We start from the raw sequence: 23,630 nt of genomic DNA, 5'->3' as shown, positions 1-23,630 counted from the left end.
TTAGTTTTTTTCCACATTTCTCCAACTCTTTTTCTTAAAAAAAACCCCTTTCGTTATTCTTTTTCCTTCCTTACCTCTTCATCATGTCAGAAAAGCATGATAAGCCAGCTGGCTTCAAAAAATGCTCTAAATGTTGTCATAAAATCCCACTCAGTGATTCTCTTGACCTATGCATGTATTGATTAGGTCCTCTTCATCTGCAGAAGAACTACTCTATTTGTCACACTCTCAACCACCGTACATTGGTTGAAAGAAGAAACAAATTAATCTTGAAAGGGAGGCTTTTGTCTTCTTTTGAATTGGCCATTTCTGCTCCACTAGTTAAGCCGACGTCTAAGTCGAGGTCTTCTCATTCCAGCCCTGCTTCTTCCCTGTCCGCCAGATCTAGTGATAAGGGAAAGAAAGGACCTATTTCTGCTCTGTCAGAGTCCTTGCAGCTGAATGAAATGTCCAAACATGCCAATAAAGACCAGTCAGGGCCATTGGCACAGACTACTGTTAGATCAGATCCGGTATCCTTGGCTATGGAGTCATCTGATAAAGATGTGCTGGATCCAATGATATCTTATCCAACAAAGAGTGCATTTAAGCCAGTTGTCTCTCTTCCTCAGTCCAGCTACTCTCCTAGCTATGATACTGTACCATCCCCCATTTTTACCAGGCCGGGATTCACCTCTGGCTGTTCTTCTCATTCTACTAGGAGCCTTACTGATGAAGACGTGAAGCACGTGGCGAGAAGATTTTATGGTTGCATTTTATAATGAAGTCACCCTCAGCCCTGACCCATTCAGCTCTGGATTTTTTTGAGACCGCTACTCCCCCTTTGGATCCTCCTCCAACTTCTGAACAAGTTTCGGAGCCCTCTGATCTGATTTCCCGGTGCCCTTTAAGCCAGCTCTGAGAACATCATCTCTAGATTTATTCTTAGCCCTGAGTTCTTCCACTTTCTCTGAACCGGAGAGCTCCTGGAGCTGTAGTGACCCTTGCAGTCAAGAGCATTCGATTCCCAGATTGTCGGAGCAGTCGCTGCATCTTGGGGCCTCTGCGCAGATGAGCTCTGCTCCGGCTTCTACCCAGGGTGAGCTGTCTTCTGGGCTGGAAGAGGCTTTGACTTGAAAGCATGTCTTCTCGGGTCTGGAGTTCTGTTTCACCCAGGAGCAGTCAGCCTTTGGGGCCTTGTAGAAGGCAGTAGCTGCCACTGCAACAAAAAGGGCATCTTCCTGTTCAGATCCTCAGTCCTGTCTGGGTAACCTGTGTGCTGTGCTGACCATGATGCTCCACTGAGACAGCGAGACCTCCAGCTCCAGGATATCCAGCAGAGTCCCCCTGTCTCTTCTGATACCTCCCTAGAGTCTGCCACCGAGGAGGTTCCTCGGAAGAGACATTGTAAGAGGAAATATCTGGATTCCACTGAAGAGTCTGCCACTGAAGACACCGACCTCATTGAAGCCAAAGGTTCCTCATGGTCACCTCCATAGGACATGTCCTTTGGGGAGATTCTAGAAATGCTGAAACAGAGAGGTGCTGGCAGTCCAGTAACCCTTTTGCTGAGGTGTTGGTGTACCTGGCGGCTTTTGATTTTTGCCCGTCTTCCTCCTGGGTTACTCTGCCAACGGATGAGCTCATAGATTTGATCTCTCAGTTGGTGTGGGAGACCCCAGACTCCAAGAACCTATTCCCCAGAGGCCAAGCAAAATAACAGCTCTGTCAGATGAGGCTTTTTGGACCAAGGGTGTTGCAGTAAATGCCATGGTTGTGGCAGCAGTGACCAAAAAGCAACTCTTGAAGGTGAGTTCTGTATACCATCCGTGTCTATATTAGAAGACCAAATGATTAGGTGATTGAACACATAAACATTGATCTTCTAATATCAAAAGCAAAAAACGGTGAACGGCCGATTTAACACAGGGAAAGATTTCCCTTGGCCATTCGTTGGAGTTTGCTATTTCCCTACTGTTAAGTGATCTCGGACTTGGTATATTTAGTTAGGGAGAGTGTTGGGGGCACAGTCCCCCACATCGGGCTTAATTTAGATGCAAAGTAATGTTTTTTGTGTTGTGGCCGAGGGTCGTGTTTCCCTGGGACGTTTGACATTGTGCAGTTCGATATTAGAAGATTGATGTTTAGGTGTTCGATCACCTAAACATTCGGTCTTCTAATATAGACCCATTCCATCCTCCTAATAAAGATTTCAGGGCGATGGATGGTGAGGGGAAGTATTTTCTGTTCAGCGACATATGCCTTGCAATTGCTGAATTATCTTTCCCATTTTGCAAGATCTGTTTAAGGACCTCACAGATATCCTGGAAGGAACGGTAGCTGAGGGAGTGCAACAAAAGTTATCTTCCCAGCTAGTAACCCTACATTCTTTAGCTAACTCTTCCATGAGGCTTATTGCTCATATGGCCAAAGGAGCGAGAAGGGTAGTGGATTTGGGCTTCGCTATGAAGAGGTATGTAACTTTGCGGAGCTCTTCAAGTCTTACGTTGTCAACTCCCCATTTGATGGTTCTTCCCTTGTTGGACCAAAAGTTAGATATCCTTTCCAGGTGTGAAAAGGAAGGTAAAACTTTGTCTGCTGTGGGCATATGTTTTTCCACCCCACAAAGACCTTACTCCAAAGGTCAGACAGGAAGCGGGAAGATGTGGTTCAAAAAATCTCAGCGTTTGTACCAGGACACATTGGAGAATTTTTCTCCCAGAGGCAGAGGGGAAAGTAATGGAAGATGCCACCCTTGTGGCATAGGAGGTCTGCAGAACCAGGCCTCTTGGGAACCCTTTTTTGGGAGGCCCTCCCAGCGCTTCTGGAAGGAGGCCTGATTACCCACTTCTGGAGGCAATCAGGAGTTGACTGTCCCTGCACTGGAGAGCCTGGCAAACCATAACTTCTGATTCGTGGGTGCAGAGGATTATATCCAGAGGCTGTCACATTCCCTTCAGTCAACCCCCTCCCCTTATCAACAGAAACCCAGATGTCCCGCCGAGTCAAAAGTAGCAAGCAGTTATTCAGGTTCAAAAACTGCTGGAAAAAGTCATCCAAGACCCCAGACCAAAGAGGATTTGGAACTTACTCAAGGTTCTTTTTGGTTCCAAAGATGACGATAGGGGACTGGAGACCTGTTCTGGATCTCAGCAACCTAAACAAGTCAGTCCGATGCAGCAAGTCCCGAATGGTCATGGGCTCAGTCCATTCTTCCATTTTTGCATGTGCTCGGTAGATCTTCATGATGCATACTACCATATAAAGCTGGACAGACACTCCAGAAGACATCTATGCTTCTGGTTGGGAAGATATCTACGCTTCTGGTTGGGAGTCCCCAGGATGTTCACCAAATATATGGTGGTGGCTGTGGCTCACCTGAGACGGCAAGGATTCAGGTGTTTCCTTATTTGGACGACTGGCTTATCTCTACCCCAACCAGGCATTTACTGTTAAATGCACGGCACTCTATTCTTCACCTTTGTGCACAATTGAGGATCACAATAAACCACCAAAAATCTCATCTGGAACCTGTACAGACCTTTGATTTCATTGGAGCGGTTTTGGACATTACTCAGATGATTGCTAAACTTCCACCATCAAGAGTTTTGACAATCAGATGACAAACAGGTTGCTTTGAAATCGATGGGTGACTGCGCGTCACTTTCTTCAAGCATTAGTGTCAGTGGCTGCAGCTTTAGTACTAGTTCCATTAGCGAGATTCCACATGAGAGTTCTTCAGTAGCATCTGGCTGTCCAGTAGTCGATTCTTCATCAGTCCATGTCCCACCAGATTCTCATAACCAATGCCTGCAAGAGATCCCTCTTATGGTGGATGCACTCAGACCAATTTTTACAAGGCCAACCATTTGCTCTCCCACAACCGCAGGCCATGGTGACCACAGATGCCTCCCAGATAGGGTGGGGGAGGCATTTTCTGGGGAGAACAGTCAAAGATACCTGGTCTGCAAAAGAGACTAACTTGAACATCACTGTCCTGGAGTTGAGAGCCGTGCTCCTCGTGTTTCAAGCATTTCAGGCTTCTCTTCCTCTATTAACAGTTGCAATTCATTCAGGCAACACGTCAGTAATCTGGTGCATAAACGAGCAAGGGGGGAACTAAGTCTTGTCCTCAGTCGTGAGGCTTTCCGATTGTGGCTATGGGCGATCTCTTCCAACTGTTTTCTTATAGCAATGCACATTCCAGGGAAGTCCATGATAGTGGACAAAATGAGCAGTTCCATTCTCATGTATCACATGTGGTCCCTCAATCCAGAGGTAGCAGAGGACATTTCCGCAAATGGGGCCAGCCTTGCTGCAACCTTTTTGCTTCCCATTAAACACTTTGCCCTGATCCCCCCCACAGGAGGAGTCCCTGAGGGATGCTTTCACTCACGATTGGCCCAACTGTCTACTTTATGCCTTTCCTCTACTTCCCTTAATCTCCATGTTCATTCAGAAAGCAAGCAGTTTGAGGAGAAAAGTAATCCTCATTGCCCCATTCGGGCCTCTTCAAGTTTTGTTTCCCTTTTTCCGGCCATATCTTCAGAAGAAACCCTGGATTCTGGAAACCTACCCAGGGCTGCTTTCACATCTGACAGGAAAGATTCACCCCAACCACCATAATCTCAAGCTGACTGCTTGGTTTCTTCAGGTCCGTTAATTGCTAGACAACCTATGCTGTCCTTGCAATTCAAACATATTCTATTATTGTTTCATTTATCATTTAGAATATTTATCATATTATATATATATATATATATATATATATATATATATATATATGTGTATAATAGTATTATATTTATATTATTATTATTACATTATATATTCTATTGTTTTGTCATAAATTGTCTACTCAAAAGCTGTACAAAAGTAAATGGAAGCGATTTGTAATTTGGACTCAGGAACGTGATGTAGATCCTATTGCAGCCCCTTTTCACTTTAATCTTGGATTTTCTGGCTTACCTTTTTAATGACAGAACTTCTGCCTCCACAATCAAAGTTCAGTTAGTGGCCATTTCAGTTTTCCATGTTGGAAAGGATAATTTGCCTGTGATTTCCCATAAACTTTTAAAAGCCTTCTTAAAAGGCACTGTGTTGTTAAAACCTCCTCGCAGGGATCCTTCTCCGTGGGACCTCAACTAAGTACTTTGTTCTGTTGTACACTCGCCCTTTGAACCTGAAAGCTACCTGTGGTATTAAGTTTCTTTCCTGGAAAACCGCCTTTCTATTAGCAATCACATCAAGCCACGGTGGTGCAGCGGTTAGCGTTGTCGCCTCACAGCAAGAGGTTCTCCCATTCGATTCTCGGCTGGAGCGCCTTCTGTGTGGAGTCTGCATGTCCTCCCCACGGTCGAGTGACATTAAAGACATGCAGGTAGGTGCGAGCATGAATGGATGTGCCTTCTTTGAAGGTTGGGCATTGGGCTTGCAACTCGGCACCGTAAAATCCACTGCCGGAGTTCCGCTGTGGCAACCCCTAACTGGGAAAAGCCGAAAGTCTTATTCGCAATCACATCGGTAAGGAGGATTTCAGACATCCAAGCCTTATGCTTGCATTTTCCTTATCTAGTTTTTCACGAAGGCAGGGTCTCACAGCGTATCAGCCCCTCTTTTTTCCCCAATGTTGTGTCTCAAACTAATATCAACCAAACTATTCACTTGCCCGTCTTCTTTCCTAACTTTAGCAGTAAAAGTGAATATGTTCTACACTTGCTAGATGTACATAGAGAGTTGCGATTTTACCTAGATAGAACCAGAGAGTTTTGCAAAACGAAACACTTTGCTTTTGTTGGCCCTAAAAAAGGTTCATCAGTCTCCAAGGTTACTTTATCAAGCTGTCTTTCTGATTGTATCTCCTTTGTTTACACCTCAAAAGGTATTAATCTTCCCAAGCCTGTTTGAGTTCACTCCACTATGGCTACAGCCTCATCGACTATTTTTCAATCTAACACTTACATGGATAACATTTATGCAGTGGCTACATGGCCTTAACCATCACCTTTATCTCCCACTGTAAGTTGGACTTGACCTTCCGGGGAAGGGCCTCCTTTGGTTCTATGGTTCTGAGGAACATTCTCCCTTGAACCACCCAGAATATAGGAAGCTGGGGACTCTGTCTCATCTGTGAGGATGAGATGAAAAAATTGACAATATCAGATAAAGAAGTCATGTACCCTCCTTAATGTTCCGTCTCTATTGTTGATTTTTTTCATCTCTGCTTACATTCCCTCCCTCCATCCCCCGGCCCTAGTTGAATGAGAAGTTTTTACTATCAGGACAGGTGTTTTTATAATTGTTTCAGCAGAACTGGCCTCCTCTTCTATCACCTGTCGCACTTTACTCTTTTTACTAAATTTATTGCTACTAGTTGTTGTGGCAAACAATGTCTGAGTGCGCAGGGACAGATGCATTGTGGGTAAGGGGGAGTATCCAAGAGCTTATTTGGTTGTCACGAGCTTAGTAACAGCAGAGTCAGATCTGAGGATGGGATCTGTAACCCGTCTGTGAGGAGAGATGAAAAAAATCGACAGTACAGATGGAACGTTATAATGAGTACATCATGTTTTTTTGCTTGATACATAAATGGGACATGTTGGAGAGAGAGATGAGTATTCCAACTTGGAACAGTGGGTGAGTAATCGAAAATTCACCCCTTGGGTCTGGCTTTTATGTCTCTGATGGAGAGTGGCAGTCAGTAAAGCACCTCTATATAAAAACATTTTGTGGGCCACATTTGGGTTGCACATCTAGTCTTATAAGGGCCCCAGTGGTTCTTAGCCTAGTATATGCCTATAAACCTATCAGCCTTTAAGCACATAAACTGAATGCATCCCATAAGTCACACTACCCATTTTCTTTTCCTAGGATTCTGCCTTGTGTGTGATTGACGCCATTTGTTTGCAGGGTAGCTACAGAAAGATCTTTATAACAATAAATGTTATGGTCTGGAGCATTCTCCCCGGGCCTCCGCTGAAAATTGGCTTCGGTCCAAGTCTGACTTTCCCAGTTAAATAAATAAAAATGCTGTAAAGCATATTACATCGGGTATGTTCAGCCTTCACAGTGGTATTACTTGTACATTCAAAGTATATGTGTTTTTTGCATTGCATAAAATACAAAACTGATTTCTGTAAATTTTCATAAAGGACTTTCTGTATCGTAACATCTCTTCATGGAAGGCATGCAGCATTTGTTGTACTTGTTTTTAGCCAGTCTTTTACATTACTATGCTTTCCAGGATACTTCCTTTCTGGATTCCGAGTTTGAGACAGTTGAAGAAATATGAAAATGCCTGTATGGGTAATCAGTATTTGCACACCATAAACAGTATTTATTCTTTTACTTTTCCAGACATCGTGCAAAATTTTCTGAAAATGTTGAGTGCTAATGGAAAAATGGAAGGACAGTGTAATAACTTCATGATGCAGTTTCTCCAGTGCACTGTGTTCTGCACCAACAGTGGCACTTTTTTTCTCTTTACCATGATTTGACATGTTGCCCTTCAGTAATGTGACAGTTACAAAATAAAGTAAGGTCTGCATACTCATTAACTGGTCAAGCATAATTCCTTTGCACTGCATTTTTCGAAAATCTTATTTTGTCAGGGAAGATATAAGGACTTTGTTACTATTGAAGATAAACGTCTGACGTCATCAAATGATTATAGGATATTGAAATTGTTTAGAAATGATTTGTGGTAATTAACCTGTTTTTTTTTTTTTTTTTTTCTTGCTCATTGCTGGGAAGTCTCCCTGCCATGAGCTTTCCTGCAAATAGAGAGAAAGGCTAAATCCCTGAGAAGAACAGTGCTGGGAAAATAATAATAAATATCCACACCCTGGCTTAAAAAAAAAAAAATAAGAGGGATGAAGGGAGGTTACAGCTACTGCAACACTGATCATTCGGACATCTATTGTTATAGTAAGTTTGCTTACACAGCTGTACTATGTTCACTGCTTCAGTAGCCTTAGCTATATGGGTTAGACTACCATAGCTTAACATGTCTTTGAGGAAGAAGGATGAGGGTCTAGGAGCCCCTCAAAACTGGTCCTTGCAACGTGTGTCCTAGACATGGAGAAAAATTCTAGATGTTCATCGTGTTTCACTGTTGCAGTCATGACTGTAGGGTTCTCCCCTGCTGGCAGGCAGCCCTCGGTCGGCCAGAATCCCAAAGTCTGGGTCCGGCGTCGGCTGTTCAACCATGCTCCCTGTCGTCAGAGCGCCAGGAGTACAAAGCTGACAGTCGACGCCATCTTCTCCAGTCTTTCTTGCCGTGCGGTGATAGCAGTTTGCAAGTGCCGGTCGGCTGACTCCTGATGAATTTTTCTGATATACTTAAGTCCGAAGATTTTCTTCTCCACTCAAAGCTAAGTACCCCGTTGGGGAAACTTTTTTTCTTGCTCCACTCCGATGTCAGAAAAAGTTAATAATTCTATTTCATGTGGGAAGCAAATACCTCATAAGGATTTTCATTCTTACTGTATTCCTTGCTTAGGCCCTGACCACGACGTAGCTAGTTGTCGGTTTTGTGCTAGATTCAATCAACGTACAATTAAGAGAAGGTACGATTTTGCTTTTCATTACTTTGGTAGGCGCTTTAACTACAAAATGTCGTCGGATACGGTCCCGGCTACCGGAGTTCACAAACGTTGCAAGGATAAAGACAGGCCTCCGAGGTCCAAATCTGATGATAGCGCACAAGTAGAGCCAGCTTCAGGTTCGGCCGTCGTCGGTGAGGCGCTTTTGCAGCCCCTGTCGTCGGCCATTTCAGAACAGACGGCCGAAATGGACTCCCATGAGGAGCCAACCAGGCCTTTAAATATTTCTGTTGCGGGATCTTCGGACAATGCTCCTTCGGTTGGGTCCAGAGCCGCTGTGCAGGTACCGGCTTCCGAAGGGGTTTTCAGGCCTACTCAGCTTCTAGTAAAGGCAAAGCCAAAGGCAAAGACTCCTTCTAAATCAAAGACTACAACACAGGCCTCTTCTGAACTGGCTCCCAAGTCACAGAAACAGTTACTCAAGATGGCGGAGGATTTACTTACTATGATTAGGGGTTCACATCTCTCTCCAGATAAAAGGCCAAGGCAGGATGTTTATTATGATTCCTCTGATCAGGCTTCTGTTTCCTCAGTTTCTTCTTCTGATCAGGAATATTCTTTCCCTCCTTATGAGGATTCTGATGCTGAAGAATCCATTCCTTCAGCTTCTCCCCCTGAGGATTTCTCTTTTGGGGAAACTTTGCATGAAACGAGGGAACATTTCCACTGGGAAGGACAGGAGTATTCAGAATCTAAGAAAAGACTGAGGGATTTTCTTCTTCCCCAGCATAGACCCCTGGCTATTCCTCCTGTTTTGGATATTGTGGATGATGCCTTTTCGGAGGCTAACTTAACCCCTGACTCTTTTCCTCCTGCTCCTGTTAAGCCTGATAGATATTACAGGGTTCCTGATTCCCATCAGTTTTTATATAAGAACCCTTCTGCTGACCCTGAAACCATTTCTCAGGGTCCTAAGGGAGTTAAGGCCACTTCTGCCAAAAATCCCATTCCTACTGAAAAGGATTCTCGATCCTTAGAAAGATGGGGCAAAAAGGTGTACACTTCTGCTACTTTGTCCATTACGGCTTTAAACTGTCAGTTTCTTATGCTAAAATACCAGCAATTTCTCTTGTCTGTTTTAAAACAAAAGCTTGCTTCCATTTCTGCCTGTGCAGATAAGGAATTACATGACTTATTGCATGCCACTGAACAAGTTGGGAAGCATGGTTTACACTGTGGATTTGATGCCTTGGAGGCTTCTTGTAGGGCTGCGGCCTCTGGCACAGTCATTAGAAGGCATGCATGGCTAAAGGAACAAAATTTGCCTGAACAAGTAAAGGCTAAATTATTGGATGCTCCTGTTCAGCATAATGTTTTGTTTGGATCAAAAGCTGAAGAGGTGATTAAAAAGATGGAGGATAAGGTGAAATCCATGCAAACAGTTAAAGATTTCTTACAAGTACAGCCATCTAGATTTAGCAGGAATTGGCCTTCAAAAAATTGGTCCTTTCCCACTTCAGACAGGCCTCAGAGGGGTAGATATAGACTCTCCAGAGGAAGGCTTCAAACACAAGCTTCTTATAGACCAAGACAGTGGACTGCTTCCACCCCTAGGGGAGGAGAGGACAGGTCACAAACTCAAAGGAAACAAACTCAATGACTCCCTCTGTTGGGCTACAGGAATTTCTTGCCTGGAAGCCCCTCTCGGAGGAAAACTCTCTCTTTTATCAAAATTGGACTCAAATAACCCAAGACAAGTGGGTTTTGGATGTGGTTTTAAGAGGTTACAAATTCCATTTTCATATCTTGCCAAGGCCAAGCGGATGGCCAGACCTTCCAAAACATCAATGGACGGAGGCCTTAAACCAGGTGGAAGCTCTTTTGGCTATGAATGCCATAGAACTGGTTCCACTTTCAGAGATGGGAAAAGGTTTTTACTCAAGGCTCTTTCTAGTCCCAAGGAAGCAAAACTCATGGAGACCCATTCTGGATCTGTCGGTCTTGAACACCTTTCGAGAGATTCCAAAATTCAAGATGCTTACTCTACAGCAGCTACTTCCAATGCTGTCCAAAGATGCATGGATGGTAACTTTGGATTTAAAGGAGGCATATTTACACATTCACATCAGGCAGGATCGCAGAAAACACCTCGGGTTCAAGACCGGATCGAGACACTTTCAATTCTCTGCGCTGCCCTTTGGATTGTCTACTGCCCCCAGGGTCTTCACCAAATGCCTGGCTCCAGTAGTAGCTTACTGCAGACTCAAGGGAATTCAAATTTACCCTTATCTGGACGATTGTCTAATTCAGGCAGACAGCAAGGATGTCTTACTCCAACATCTAGAATTTGTACAGCACCTCCAAGTTCCTGGGATTCTCTGTAAACATAAAAAAGTCAAATTTGACACCATCACAACAGATAACTTTTCTGGGTGCACTTCTAAACACCACAACCCAGATGGCATTTCTGACATCCGAAAAACAATTACAGCTGGCTTCAACTTTCAGAACCTTGGCAACTTTAACTCAACTATCTGCAAGGAAATTCCTGCAGGCTTTGGGTTACATGGCCTCCTGCATCCTTCTCGTACCATATGCAAGACTACACATGAGGAAAATACAGTGGTACCTAAAAAGTGTATGGTCTCAGCATTACCACAGTTTAGACATACTGATCTCCGTCCTTCCTTGCCTTCAAAAGGAATTTCTTTGGTGGTCCAGGGCATGTGCTCTAAACAAAGGGAAACCCTTCCGTCTGCCTCTTGCCACTCAGATTCTAACCACGGACGCCTCGGATTATGCTTGGGGAGCCCATTTTCAGGGCAATTGCCTGCAGGGCCTTTGGACAAAGTATTAGAAGCACCTGCATATCAACTTAAAGGAAATGTTAGCCATTCAGAAAGCTCTTTTGGCCTTCAGGAATCTTTTACATGCAGGACAACTGCTAATATGGACAGACAACACCACAGTTATGTGGTACATAAACAAGCAAGGGAGATCACATTCCTACCCCCTTTGCAGACTAGCCATGGATCTATGGAACACAGCTCTAGCTTGCAATCTGGATCTTCAAGCTCAGTTTCTACCAGGGAAACAAAACTTCCTGGCAGACAGTCTGAGCAGAAACCTTTCAGATCCACACGAGTGGATGCTGGACACCAAAATATTCAGGATGATAACAGCAGTCTGGGGATGTCCTCACATAGACCTCTTTGCATCCCATCTCAATCATCAACTACAGAATTTTTGCACCAGGACTTTCCACAGAGAAGCTTGGAAAGTGGATGCCCTGTCATTCAGTTGGAGGAACCTCTCGGGATATGCCTTTCCACCTCTTCCTCTTCTTCCACGGGTTTTATTGAAGATAAAACAGGACAAGCCCAAGATGATAATCTTGCTGGCTCCAAATTGGCCTCGGCAGTTTTGGTATCCAACTCTAAAAAACCTATGCCTGGAGCCCCCTTGGGTTTTACCTCAGTCTCCGAACCTTCTGTCCCAACATCAGGGTCAGGTTCTACCCTCTCATGTCAGAACTCTCAGCCTGGCGGCCTGGTTAATCCAGGGCCTTTGATTTCTTCTTTACTACCCATGCAGGTTATGGATGTCATTTTAGAAGCCAGACGTCCTAGCACTAGAAAATCTTATGCAGGAAAATGGAAAAGATTTTGTTCCTGGATGCAGGCTCAGGATTCTGATCCTCTTCTTCCTAACATTACTTTAATTTTACTTTATTTGACAGATCTCTTACATAAGGGTGTCTCTTTCTCTTCCATTAAGATACATGCCTCTGCTATTTCTGCTCATTATAATACAGACACTCCCATCTTTTCCCACCAGCTCATGAGACAGTTTCTCAGAGGAGCTAAGAACTTAAGACCTCCTAGATCTCCTCCCATTCCTGCTTGGGATCTCAACTATATTTTGGAAAAACTAACCTTGCCTCCTTTTGAGCCTGCTGCCTCTTCTGACATCAAGTTTTTATCTTGGAAGACCGCTATCCTGTTAGCCCTAACCTCTGCCAGGAGAGTTTCAGAGTTACAAGCTCTTATGGCTGTGGAACCTTATATTATTTTTCAGCAAGACAGGGTATCTTTGAGGACTAATCCTACCTTCATGCCTAAGGTGGTTTCCAAAGTGGCTTTAAATCAAACTATCCACTTGCCAACCTTTTTCCCCACTCCTAAAAATAAAGGGGAAAGGATCTCACATTCCTTTGATGTACACAGACAACTACGTTTTTACCTGAACAGAACCAAGGACATCAGAAAATCAGAACAATTGTTTGTTTCTTATGCTTCAAGTTCCCAAGGTAAAGCCATTTCAAAACAGACCATTTCTAAATGGATTGCTCATGGAATCAGATTTTGTTATTCACACCATGGAAAGCAAATCCCAGGGAGTATACGGGCTCATTCCACCAGAGCTGCTGCCACTTCTGCGGCCTTCCTCAGGGGAGTTCCTACCAAAGACATTTTGGAAGCTGCAACTTGGAGTTCAGTGCATACTTTTTCTAAGCACTACAATCTACCTCTCTACTCTTAAGTCTAGGGCAGACTTTGCCTCTGCAGTCTTGCAGGGCCTCTTAGCCGCCCCTTCTTCTTTATGACCACCTCCCTTTCTTTCAGCTTTGGGATTCTACCCTACAGTCATGACTGCAACAGTGAAACACGATGAACATAGTACAGTTGTGTACACCTACCATAAATGTAGATGTTCGAGTGTCTTCACTGTTGCAGTCTGGGTTTCCCTCCCTCCTGTCCCCTCTTATTTTTACTTTTGTGTATTTCCTTTTTTCACCATTCTTCTGAGGTGTATTTGCAAAGGTTATGGGACCTTTTTCATTTTGGGACTCCTGACATCTGGGGCAAGAAAAACTGGAGAAGATGGCGTCGACTGTCAGCTTTGTACTCCTGGCGCTCTGACGTCAGGGAGCATGGTTGAACAGCCGATGCTGGACCCAGAATTTGGGATTCTGGCTGACCGAAGGCTGCCTGCCGGCAGGGGAGAACCCTACAGTCATGACTGCAACAGTGAAGACACTCTAACATCTACATTCATGGTAGGTGTACACAACTGTACTTTTGTAGTACTTTGTAAAGGTGTGTTGTGAGGACTTAATTGCTGCTTCTTGAATACTACTAGAATCAACCCATTTCCTAAAAAAATACAGATGAAGCCACAGCCCTTCTAGAGTGAACCATGATCTTGCTTGGAATAATTATGTTTTGGTACATATAAGACAAGGTAATAACATGAGACAACAGTTTTGAAATGATCTTTTTTGACATGGGTCCTTTTTTCTTACTGTCACAAGAAATGAACAACTGATAAGAGGTTCTGAAAAAGATTGCGTTCTGCCAATATAGTGTCAGTTGTCTGTGGATGTCCAAGGTATGACGTATCCTTTCCCACTCATTTTTAGTTTATGGAAAGAAGACTGGGAGATGAATAGCTTGGCTTAGCGTAAACTCAGATAACCAGTTTAGGCATAAATTAAGGATTAGTTTTGTCCTTGTGGAAAATGAAATAAGGTTGACCCCACCATGAGACCTTACAACTCTGATATTCTTCTTGCAGAGGTCAGAGCAATTAGTAAAACTGTTTGCATGTTAAAAACCTCAAGTCAGCCAGTTTAGCTGGTTCTAATGGAGCACGTGTTAGCTTCTCTAACACAAAATGAAGATCCCAAGGAGGTACCACCGTTTCTTTTAGATGACTTGGTGTGCAACACCCCTTTCAAAATTCAAATGCATTTTCACACGATACTGCATTGAAAGAGGGGGGGATCCATGGGTAGACTTGCAGAAATACCTGACAAATGAACTTTGACTTTTAAAGTAAGACAAGGCCATAAGATCATAACTCAAAAAATCACTGGGAGTCCACCAATAAGAGGAAAATAGATGTTTAATGAAGAAAACCAGCAGCACAACGAAGTCACAATAAAACGCCTCACTTGACATTATTCTGATGAAGGATTATGAAAACGCTATTTGTCAAGTGAGGCGTTTTATTGTGACTTCGTTGTGCTGCTGGTTTTCTTCATTAAACATCTATTTTCCTCTTATTGGTGGACTCCCAGTGATTTTTTGGATTTTGGGTATCATTTTCGCTGGTCTACTTTTGTGGTTTTGGTAAGATCATAACTCACCCAAATGTAGAACCAGAGAAACACTTGACCTGAATGGGTGCTGGTTCTTTTCTTAGAACCAATTAAAAATTGTTTCCATTTACTAATATATAATTTTATAATAGCAGGTTGTCTTGACTCCTTTAATATCTGTTGCATGTACTCAGAAAGGAAAAAGAAAAACGGTGCCTAAAGGTAATGAACATTCTGTCATTCAGACAGTTAGTTATAATTGTTTGAGGTCAGGATGCATCATACATCCCTGGTCTTGTATGAGTAAATCCACTCTGTGAAGAAGCTTGCGTTAATTGCCCCTGGCCATTTACAAAAGTTGGAAGGACTATTGCTGGCTGGGCCAGCAGGGAATCCTTCTGAATCTTCAGATTGACCGTGGAAAGGGTGAAAAAATATGCAGGAACTTCCTTGTTCTAAGGAAAAGAAAAAAAAAAAAAACACATTACTTGTATAGAGTTCTGGAGGAGAATTTGCCAAGTGATTGTTGTGAGATAAGGTAAAAAGATTTATCTGAGTTGTTCCCTGCAGCTGAATCAAATCTTGGGATATTCTCTGCTTCATTTTTCATTCAGGGGTGTCTGTCCTGGTCTTGCTTATCGTGTTTTCTACACAGTTTTGCATCTTACAGTATGCAAGTCATCAGTATAGCTGAAAAGCTATGTACCAGGCTAACATGGCTAGTCTGTACAAGGGGGTATGATCTTGTTCCCTCTTGCTTATGTACCACAACATTGTGATGGTGTCTGTAAACACTTGTAGAAGTCCCAAGGATACAATGACTGAAAGATTGAGAGCATTTCAAAGAGCTAATATGTCTCTTCTTTTATCTATTTTGTTCTGTTTTTTTTTTTGCTCCAAAGACCCTGTGCATTTATCCCCATAAAAACCGCAAAGTCTGAGGTGTCTTTTGTGACTTAATATACTGGAGCAGAAGGGAGATCCTGCAGCTGAGAAATTTAGTGTCACCACCAGAAGATCTCCCTTTTCACAAACCCCACATCTTGAATCCAAAATGTCCTGAGATTTTGATGCTGGCACCAAAAGGATTTTGGATACCATGTAGTTTCTCATGTTGAGTCTTTCAAGAGGTATCATGACTATCATAGATACCATGAGACCTAGAATCCTGAGGAACTTCCTTACTGAGATAGAAGTCCGAGTGGGACAACTCAGAAATAGATCCGAATACAAAAGTCTGAGTGGAAAACTCTAAAACAGATCTAAATACAAAGGTCTGAGTGGAAAAACCTCAGGAATACATCTGTATACAAATCTATTTATTCCCTATGGAGAAAAAGAAAAGCGGTTAGAACTCAATCCTGAGAGAAGGTGTCAGACAAGACTTCTGTTTGTTCTTGTGTAATCCCAGCCAGTGTAGACGATCCTTCACTCTTAAGAGTACCCTGACACTTTGAAAAAGACTCTGTGAAGATAAGAATTTCATCTAAATAAGAAGCTAGAGACTTTATGAATTCCCAAGGAGCAGCAGATAGGCCAAATGGTGGTGCAGAGAACTAATACGATCCAGATTAAAAAAAAAAACCTTAAGAAACATCTGAAATCTGTATCTGTAGGAATTTACTGATCCGTATATTTTAAATCTAAACTCACTAGAAAACTTACATGGGGAATAAGGCGCAACAGTTGGGAAAGTGGCAACATTTTGAACTTGGGCACTATAACAGGTTCAGAAAGGAAAGATCCACATTGGTCCCCAGAAATCTTCTTTCTCTGGCACCATAAACATCCTTGAATAAAATCCATCCCCTAAGTGAGAATGAAGGACAGCTTCTGCACCTCCTGAGTGGATAAATGTTGAATGGCAGGAGGGTAAGAGTTTGGTCTGGTGGGTGAGGAGGCACCTCCCAAAAAGGTGGAAGAAACTTCTCTTGTTATCTGATATCTTGATGGATTGCACTGAGAACCTATCTGATTGAAACAGTTGCCAGATAGAAAAGTGGAGGTTCTTATCTTCTGGAAAGCTTGCAGGATTGCCAGACTTTAGACTGTCTTGTCTGGTGGGGTCCTGTTTTCTTTTTGAAACCTCCTTGCCATTGCTTTTTTAAATGTTTGCTTATCAGCAGTTTGCTTATACTGTTTTATGTTCCTTTTTGAAGAAGATTTTAACCAAAAGCATCTAATCCCGTGGCAAAAATGTGAGACTGAAAAATCTGTGAGGTCCCTTGAATCAACTTTCCTCTCTCCTCACACTTCTTAATGACTGCTGCAGTAGAAAGTTTAAAAACTAAGTCTTTTTCCAAGAGAGAATTCAAAATGTAATTTTTGACATCCTCTGTTTAGTTTTGAGAACAGAGCCAAGCAGACCTCCTTATAACTTTTCCAGTGGTAGCTGCTCTGGAAGTGGCATTGGCAGAATCGTATGCACATTTTAAACAGTGGGTTGCACTTGAGACACAGAAATAACTATGTTATACAAAACAGATTTCTTCTCAGAAGAGGAAACTGATTCCAGAATATTTCTCATATTCTCATAAGAGGTAAGCATAAACTTCAACATGAGCTTTAAGAGCTGAGAATTTTAAAAACAAATGTTGCAGTACAACTCACTTTTTTTCCCAAAAATGTCATAGGTAGGGTACTAGGCTATTGGCCCTATGGGGCCTATACAAGCCCAGCCAAAAAGGTACCCTGGCTTTTGCCACCCAAGAAAATTATTTTCCTGTGCCACTGTCGAGCAGAGCCACAGAAGTGCCCCCCGGGATGAATTTCCCATCCAATCATCAAGATTTTTCTTTGAGTGATAATGAGGAGCTTTGTATGATATAGATAGGTAGTTTATTCCAGAGTATGGGAAGTTTCTGGGACACGAATCTATCCCTCCGGCATGTTCTGTTTATTGTGTTGATAACGTTTAGGTCCCTAGAGCGTGTAGCTCGGAGGGATTGGGATTTCTTTAAGTGGAGCATGTCCAACAGCTCTGGGTTTGACATAGCTTTGTATGTTCGGCAGAGATTACCTCTGAGTAGGCGATATGCGACGGAGTAAAGCTGGGGTTTTCCGAGACAGTCTGCGTAGGGCATCTATTTGTGGCCTGTAAGCCTCTTTGTGAGGTATTTCTGCGGCCTTTCCAGTTGTTGTAGCTGTCTTGGGAGGTACATACCAAAAGGGGCGTTGTTCTCTATAATGGGTCTAATGAGTGATGAGTAGAGGGGAACAATGACCTCTTTTTTTTCTGGACGAGAAACATTTTGTGATGAGGTGTGCCATGTAGAAGGATTTCCTGACTACTGTGGCGATGTGATTATCAAAGGAGAGACTACTGTCCACCTATGTCCCAAGGTCTCTTATCACACTTTCGGTGTTAAGTATACTATCGCCCATGTTGTAGTTCATAGGTACAGAGTTTTTACCAAAGGGGATGACAATGCACTTTTTGGCATTGAGCTTGAGGCCATGGCTTTGACACCAGGCATCTGTCTCAGTGAGGCCCTTTTGTAGGATGTCCACATCATTAGGAGTTTCGATTATGGCTCCTAGTTACTTTGTTAGCCAAAGACCTTCTGTGTTAGCCTGTACTTCAGAGTAGTAGATGCCAAGCAGGAGAGGACCCAGGACTGAACCCTGTGGTACTCCATTTGTCACTGGTCTGAAGTTGTTTGGAGTCTGCTACTTTCACAGTGTGGGTTCTGTCAGTGAGCCAGTTTGCAACCCATCTTGTGACGTAGGGATTTATACCAAGTTTAGTGAGTTTATCTATAATTCCAGCGTGGGGGATGGTGTTGAAATCCTTGGCAAGATCTAGATAGGCTGTGTGAACCACCTTACCCTCGTCTACAGCTTTGGTGACTGCTTCAAAGAAGTCTATCAGGTTTAGGAGACATGATCTGCCTTTTACAAACCCGAACTGGGTGGGGTCCAGAGTTTGGCGATTACCAATGTCATTGTTTATAAGTTCCATGATGATACGTTCCATGGCCTTGCAGACCAGGCTAATGGGACAGTAGTTCCCAGGGTCCATGGTGGCTCCCCCCTTGTGGAGTAGGATAACAGTCGCTGTGCGTCATTCAGCGGGCACAAAGCCTGAGGTGAGGCTACGATTGAACATGGTACTTAGGTGGGGTGCCAGTTCGTTCTGTAGTTCATGTAGAACGCAGCCTGGAATGTTGTCTGGTCCCATGGATGCAGTGTTCTGGGCTTTGGAGTGTGTGGTTTTTACCTGTGCAGCTGTGATTACAGGAACTTTACATTCTTCTGGTATAGAGATGGGCCCTTCAGGGGGTAAAGTTAGCATTGAACCTATCTACCAGGATGTTGGCAATATCAGTTGGGTCTGTATATTTATTTCAAAGCCCTTTCCATCCTTATCAGAAGGATCTGGATTAGTATTAACCAAATTATTAGCTAGATTCAATGAGGCAGTATCTGCTGGGTTTGATCTGGGATGAATGCACCTGTTTCAAACCATTTTCAAGGCTTGTGATGAATGCATAAGAACCTGAAAAAAAGGAACTATAAACAATGTAACTGATTTATTGGGGCAACAGACTGGCTGCAAGGGAATTTACAGGCTGTGACAAAACTTCATTCTAAGCAGAAACAATATGAGCAGGTTCTGGAAATTTCACTTGTAACGGATCGTAATACTTTCCTGAAGGATTTAGCAACCTCACCATTTTCCCACTGGAACAAATGATACATTCTGGAAATAGTTTGAGAAAGAGAATATTTCAAAGAAACAGTCAGAAGCCACACTCTCTCCTTAGAATCTTAATCAGAAGTCGTTAGAGACCAGGCATAATCTGTCCTTTCATAATAATTTTGAGGATCAAACTCTAATCTCTGTAGAAAATGAAAAATTCCTTTTTCTATTACAGGATGAGTCAAGAGCATGAATTAAATACTGAGCTAAACCGGTTAAATTACCCCTCTCCAAAGTAACTGAGACTGGAGGAGGCATGTGTTTAAATTTGTTTCTTTTTGACAGGACTTTCTGAAGAAACAGACCTGTTTTTCCCAGGAAAAATCTCCCTAGGGATGGGCACAGCTTTCTGATTGGGCAGAGTGGCATTATCTGCCATTCTCCCAGGGCCAAAAAAGATGGTCTTTCCCTTTTCTACAGAGGCACTACGACATTGCAGCAGATGTCTTACCCCGGTCCTTGATTTATGTAGGGACTACAACAGAGGGACCCAAGGAAAAAGATGAGTTGTCCGAGAACGCACAACAGTCTGTCATCTGCAACTGAGGCACTTTAGCAACCTGCTGTGGTGGCAGAGGCTGTATAACAGTTTCGTTTTGTGTTTGGAAGAATGAGGAACTGGTAGGTTGTTCCATGGTTAAGCCAAAAGGTGCCTATTTTCCATTGAAGCCTTGTAGCAGTAGTCTGTAAGACATGTAGGGAGGGTGGCCTAATGGTTAAGGTGTTTGCCTTACAAACACAAGGTGCAGGAGTTGGAGATTAATTGGGGGGGGGGCTAGGGCTAAAATAAAAACAAGGGGCAAGTTAGCTTACCTATAAAAAATGAAAAAATTGCCTATGAAATTGCCTATGTAAGTTTTGGAAAAAAAAAGGAGATTTTTCTTTTTTAAAACACAGTAAAAAGTACGTAAGCATTTGCCCCAGTCCTCAAAAGTAAAACAACACATTTACCATAGAAAAATAGTTTGAAGTTAGTTTTAACAACTTTTTGCCATAAAAGTAAAAAAGTAATGCCGTTTAAAAGTGATCAGATATCACATGGCAATCATTAAAAACATTTTTTCTTCTATTTTAATTAATTAAAATCGTCAAAGGCTTTTTCCCCAAACAGAACTTGTCTGCCTAATATGGAAAAAATGTTAGCCAACAGTCTATTCTGTCTTTTCAGTGGCAGGAAAGCTGTGTAGGGCTTGGTGCACAAAACTGTCTTTTTTATTCAGCTCTGCTTGAGCTGACTAATGGTTTGGGTGTGCGGAAGCTGCCCTGAAGCTTTGGAAACTGCTTGGCTTGTTCTGTCATTAGCAGGATATGACCTATATGGCTTAGGCTACTGCAGCAGTGATTCTTATGAAGAACATTAGGAAGATGAGATTTGGAGGGAATGTGCTCATGTACATGGTGAAGGAGACAGATGTAGGGTCTAGATTTTGTAGAGTGCTTGTTTAAGTTGAGATTGTTTGCACCTAAGACTAATCATGTTATGAATTGGCCTCAGTGAGATATTGAAGGGTAGTGGTGAGGATTCCGTTATCCTGGAAGAAGAAAGTGCAAAAGAAGACATGACTGACTTTTGGTATGAGGTTCCTTCAGTTTTTATGTAAGGATGTTCTCATTCTCTGCAAGTGTATGAGCTGTCCCTGACTAATTGTGTTCTAAACCTTAAGTGGGTCTGCGCCTAGTTTTTGTCCAGTTTTTGTGCATGTGAAGGGATGTATTTTTATAAGGAGCAGCTACAGTTTGGCTGATAGTACAGTAAAGTGATTTAGTTGGTCCTATGGTCTTTTTCTAAAATTCTACATTTGGATAACTACAGTGGATATAAAAAGCTTACACACCCCTGTTAAAATGCCAGTTTTTTGTGATATAAAAATTGAGACCACAATAAATCATTTCAAAACTTTTCCCACCTTTAATGTGACCTATAACCTGTACAATTCAATTGTAAAATAAATCTGTAAGGGGAAAAAATATAAAAATAAAAAAAGTACAATAAGCTGGTTGCATAAGTGTGCACACCCTTAAACATACTTTGTTGAAGCACCTTTTGATTTAATTACAGCATTCAGTCTTCTTGGGTAGGAGTCTATCAGCATGGCACACCTTGACTTCGCAATATTTGCCCATTCTTAATGGCAAAAGCGCTCCAAATCTGTCAGATTGCGAGGGCATCTCTTGTGCGCAGCTCTGTTCAGGTCACCCCATAGATTTTCTATTGGATTTGGGTCTGGGCTGTAGCTGGGCCATTCCAAAACTTAAATTTTCTTCTGATGAAGCCATTCTTTTGTTGATTTGGATGTGTGCTTGGGGTCATTGTCATGTTGAAAGGTGGAATTCCTCTTCATCTTCATCTTTCTAGCAGACTCCTGAAGATTTTGGGCCAAAAATGACTGGTATTTGGAACTGTTCATAATTCCCTCCGCCTTGACTAAAGCCCCAGTTCCAGCTAAAGAAAAGTAACCCCAAAGCATGGTATTGCCACCACCATGCTTCACCATGGAGATGGTGTTCTTTTGGTGATGCGACATGTTGTTTTTGAGCCAAACGTACCCTTTGGAATTGTTGCCAGAAAGTTCAGCCTTGTTCTCATCAGACCATAACACATTTTCCCACATGCTTTTGGGAGACTTGATGTATTGTTTTGCAAATTTTAGCTGGGCCTGGATGTTTTTCTGTGTAAGAAAAGGCTTCTGTCTTGCAACCCTACCCCATAGCCCAGACATATGGAGAATATAGGAGATTGTTGTCACATGTAGTACACAACCAGTACTTGCCAGAAATTTCTGCAGCTCTTTCAGTGTTGCTGTAGGTCTCTTGGCAGACCTCTTGACCAGTTTTTGTCTGGTCTTTTCATCAGTTTTGGAGGGATGTCCAGTTCTTTGCAATATCATTGTTGTCCCATATTTTCTCCACTTTTTGATGACTGTCTTCACTGTGTTCCATGGTGTATCCAATGCTGTGGAAATTTTTTGTACCCGTCTCCTGACTGATACCTTTCAACAATGGGATCCCTTTGATGCTTTGTAAGCTGTCTGTGAACCATGGTTTTTGCTATAGCAGGCAACTGAGTACATGTCAGGGAAATCCTACTAGAACAGCTGAATTTTATTTGGGGTTGATCAGAGTCTCTTTAATTTGCAGGTGTGTACCCAAGACAACTGAATGCTGTAATTAAATCAAAAGGTGTTTCAACAAAGTATTAGTTTAAGGATGTGCACACAACGCAAACAGCGTATTGTAAGTTTTTATTTTTTATATTTTCCCCCTAACAGATTTGTTTTTCAATTGAATTGTACAGGTTATAGGTCACATTAAAGGTGGGAAAAGTTTTGAAATGATTTATTGTGGTCTCATTTTTTTATATCACAAAAACCTGGCATTTTAACAGGGGTGTGTAACTTTTTATATCCACTGTAAGTTTATATCCATAGGAGTGTGCTTGGGTTGCATCAACTCTGTTAGAATACTTAACAGGGAGGTGAGCCAGGAGGTTCATGTTGCATTCAAAAATACGTGTGTTGTTACGGGGGGGGCTGAATTCACAATTTTCCAGGTGGAATCCTACTTTACTTTGAATTTTTTTGAGATATTACAATTATGGCCTTCACATTTGTGATAGGGAGTTGATTTTATTATATGTGTGTATACACTTGCGCGATATTTCCTGAAAAATGAAATGGCAATGATTGGAGTTTTCTTGCTGTGTGATTTTTCTTGTTTTTATTTTGTTCTGTTTATACTTTGTCGATAGCTTGCAGTTAAACAAGGACGTTTAGCTATAGTGAATCTTTGTATCCCTTTGTTTTAAAAATTGTGTTTTTTGCTTAATATTTTGTTTTAAAAAAGTTTGCAATATACTTTGATTACATTTTTTCATTAAATGACCAAAATGTTCTGGTATGCACCATTTTGTGTGTGTCTCTGTGTGTGTTTTTAATCTCCAGAATGCTGTAATGTTCTAACTCGTGCATTTACCAGACTTACCAAGTAGCGGCAGAAGATGGTGAATAATGTAAACAGATGCATTTTTTGAAAGGTATTTTGGTCTTTAGTGTGTTGTGGGTAAAAGTAATGATTGGAAGCAACACAAGAAATTGTCTAAAGTTTAGTTATTACAAGCAGTGTGGCAGATAAATTGGTATGCAGGGTTACTATATTTTAATGGAAGTGACTTAAACGTAAATAAATTCCAAGTAAAATTATGCATTAAACAAGTCTGCTAGTGTTCTTTTCTTTCTAGAGTGAAAGGAAGGCTTTAACTGGAAAACTCAAAGCATTTCTCTCCAAGTGTTGATGGTACGAACAT

At 42.2% G+C, this 23,630-nt stretch overlaps 1 protein-coding gene across 1 annotated transcript in view; it reads left to right on the top strand.

The window, feature by feature from the left end:
• Positions 1 to 23,630, top strand: part of AKT2 (AKT serine/threonine kinase 2) — a 1,641,635-nt gene that overhangs the window by 65,704 nt on the left and 1,552,301 nt on the right. The window lies entirely within an intron of this gene.

This window comes from Protopterus annectens, chromosome 1.part0 (genome assembly GCF_019279795.1).
Source record: "Protopterus annectens isolate FY-2018-M chromosome 1.part0, PAN1.0, whole genome shotgun sequence".
Classification (NCBI taxonomy): domain Eukaryota; kingdom Metazoa; phylum Chordata; order Ceratodontiformes; family Protopteridae; genus Protopterus; species Protopterus annectens.
The sequence above is the reverse complement of the archived record's forward strand: the minus strand, read 5'-3'. Positions and strand labels throughout refer to the sequence as shown.